The following is a 3306-nucleotide window of genomic DNA, read 5'->3' as shown; positions in this document are numbered from 1 at the left end:
AAGGTTTACAAACAATAGGAAGAATGCAAACAGTTGCTCCGAGAACGGTTGAGACTCCGGGAACCAATATTTCCCCATGAGGTCGCTTTGCGAACATCTCCCGATGACGGATCTTTACTTCAATTCGTATTACTCACTTCGGACAGCGGACAACTGATAACCAGATATTCCCAACAGAGTTCGAACTACAAGAAGAGGACATCTTCTGATCAACAAGAATTCAAGTCGCATCATAGGATTTTACATCTGCGACAATTCTATTCACATTCACTTTACGTTTTATCATTGTCATAATATTCATGCATACATTACAACATAATTGCATAGCCGAATCAGGCTTTGATCCTGTGAATGCCAAAGTCATTGAGGCATGAAGAGAGAGAGTTTCCCCTGCAAGTTCCGGAGAAACTTTTTCCTTCGAAACAACAGTTCATACACAAGGATCTCACCAAGCAAGTCAACAGATGGTAGTCTCCCTCAAAGAGACAGTTTGTTCACTTTTGGATTTCCTCAGCCGAGAATCTCCTGCAGAGCGACATTCGACGGTCTTCTTCAAATAAGATAGTCTGCTTCACATTCTGGAATTCCCTACAGGTTTGGTATTTCCCCAGCAGGGTCAAGAGGTGTCACTTCTTGTCAAAGAAAAATTTAGAATCTCCCAGCAGATCGACAAATGATTCCCCAGCGGAGTCAGCGAATGATAGTCTTCGTCCAGAAGATAGTTCAGATTCCCCAACAAAGTCAGCAAATGGCAGTCTCTTTCATCAGAAGACAGTTTGCTCACTTCTTATCATAACAAAGTCAGCAAATGGCAGTCTCTTTCAGCAGAAGACAGTTTGCTCACTTTCTATCATAACAAAGTCAGCAAATGGCAGTCTCTTTCAGCAGAAGACAGTTTGCTCACTTTCTTTCATGACAGGGTCGACAAATGGCAGTCTTCCCCGGCAGAAGACAGTTTGTTCCCCTAGCAATTGGCAAATGGCAGTCTTTTCCCAAGAAAAGACAGTTTGTCTGTTAAATACTCAAGAGATCGACAAATGGCAGTTTCTTCAAACAGTTTGTCTGTTTCAGGGATGTTTAGTTCCCCACAGAGTCGATGAATGGCAGTACTCCTCTTAGGAAAACAGTTCGTTGATTCCCCAGGCATCAGTTGACGAATGGCAGTCTTCACCCCGAAAACAGTTCGTCCGCCTTCAAACAAAGTCATTAGCCCCTCAAAAGATCATGAGGCCATATGACATTCTTTCAAAGACGTCAAGTCAAAAGGAAAGATGGTGAAGTTTCTTTACTACCGTCAAATAGCATCTTACCTCCAAGCGCTGGTAAGAAGTTTGACGAGGAAACAAACCTTTGAAGTTTCTTTACTACCGTCAAATAGCAGCTTACCTCCAAGCGCTGGTAAGAAGTTTGACGAGGAAACAAACCTTTGAAGTTTCTTTACTACCGTCAAATGGCATCTTATCTCCAAGCGCTGATAAGAAGTTTGACGAGGAAACAAACCTTTGGAAATTTTCTCTTTATCTGAGATATTGTCCAAACGCAACTGAGACCAGTTTCGAGATTTGGACATCCGGAACGAGAGGAGGTTGTTTACCTTTTTCTAAGTATCAACACTTAGTTAAAGAAGATGGATTGCGCATCCTACATTGCCATCCATTCTCCAGAATCCACATCAAGTATTTCTACAAAAATTTGTCTCCTCATCCCCCGCCAAGTGCGACAACGGGATCAAATCATGCAAAGATTTTATCATCTCAGGAGCGCCCAAAATTCGGGCATTCTTTGATATTTAAGTCTCTTTTACGCAGGAGAGATCGAGATCTCAATCTCTCTCCCTCCAGATAAAAGAAACTTAAATAGGGGCATCTGTCATACCCTAATTTTTGACCCCCCTGAGATGACCTATCTTCAGGATTTTCATCAAGTCAAAGCAAGTACCCAGAGCAGCCTGACATTCAATCGAGGGTGTTCAAAGACAAGAAAACTCAGGCAAAGGATCAATCAATAGGAGGATTAGTCTCTAATACAAGCATAAGACTCAAAACCCTCATTATTACACCTATGATTGATTAAGACACCCAGTTATCTAAGTACAAGATTACTCAGATCAACAGACTAGGGTTTGGAGTCTATCAAGGACTAAAATCAGGGATCACCTTTGGGAAACCCTAAAAAGCCCCAGGGGATCATTCAAAGACATCAATCATCTTTAAATAACCCATATGACAAGAACCACTGGACATCACACCTCAATTCAAGGTCTACAGTCATCATTCTCATCTGGTCGACAATTAGGGTTTTTGACCTAATTCACCAGGATGGTTGACTTTTAATCAGGGCATGGATCCAAAACTCAATACATGATTCAAGAATCTCTACTACCTCAATATAATTCATTTACATCATTCATTTGAGGAGAAGATCTTGTTTCTTCACAAAAGCCCAAAAAATTCACTTTGTCAGGAAAAGTCAACTGTGTGGGATCACCATTGACTTTTGAGATTTTTGGTCAAACCATGACTTTTAAGGATCAATATCATCAATATATGGATAATGAAGTCATTTGACCAAAGAAATTCAAAGAAATTCATCAAGGAGCAAAAAGTCGGGAATTAGGGTTTTTGAAGGCATGGTGAGAACTCAAAATTTCACCTACACAACTCAAAAAACTTCCAACATGAAAGTTGTAGATCTTGCAAAATAAAACAACATCTTACAAAGGAACTTTTTTCAAAAGATCAATCATTTATGAAGTTTTGGAAATTTTGAAGTTTAGGTCATAAACACTTAGAAATTTTTCTAAGTGTTTTAACCTAGTTTTCTTCCAACTTTGGCCTCATTTTTCACAAATTTGCCAAAGGATTCTGAAGAAACTCCAAACTAATGATTTGAAGTAGATGTTTAGGGCTTTCCAAATTGTGTTCAACCTTCTCCAAATTCAATTTGAGCTAGGAGTTATGCTTGTTCAAAGTTGGCCTCATGAAGTAAAATTATAGGTCATGTGCAAATTGGAACTTTGCAATTTTGTGCATTTTGCTTCACTAAGTGATGCTACACGACCTCTAATGCATCTGAAACCATACCATACATCAATTTCCATCATTGCATAAGGATTAGAGAAGATTCCCAAAAACAAAGGCATGTGATTATGTAATGATTGCATTTTTGAATTTATGACAAATTGGTGATTCATCAAAGGAATCTTCTCCCAACCAATTGGAGCTCATTTCTGCAGCCATTTGGTCCCCTAAGATCAAGCAAAACCGAGGGCTAGGGAGTGGTATCAAAGAGCTCATCATTGCACTT

The sequence above is a fragment of the Vicia villosa genome, unplaced genomic scaffold (genome assembly GCF_029867415.1).
Source record: "Vicia villosa cultivar HV-30 ecotype Madison, WI unplaced genomic scaffold, Vvil1.0 ctg.000405F_1_1_3, whole genome shotgun sequence".
Lineage (NCBI taxonomy): Eukaryota > Viridiplantae > Streptophyta > Magnoliopsida > Fabales > Fabaceae > Vicia > Vicia villosa.
This window is presented reverse-complemented; position numbering follows the sequence as displayed.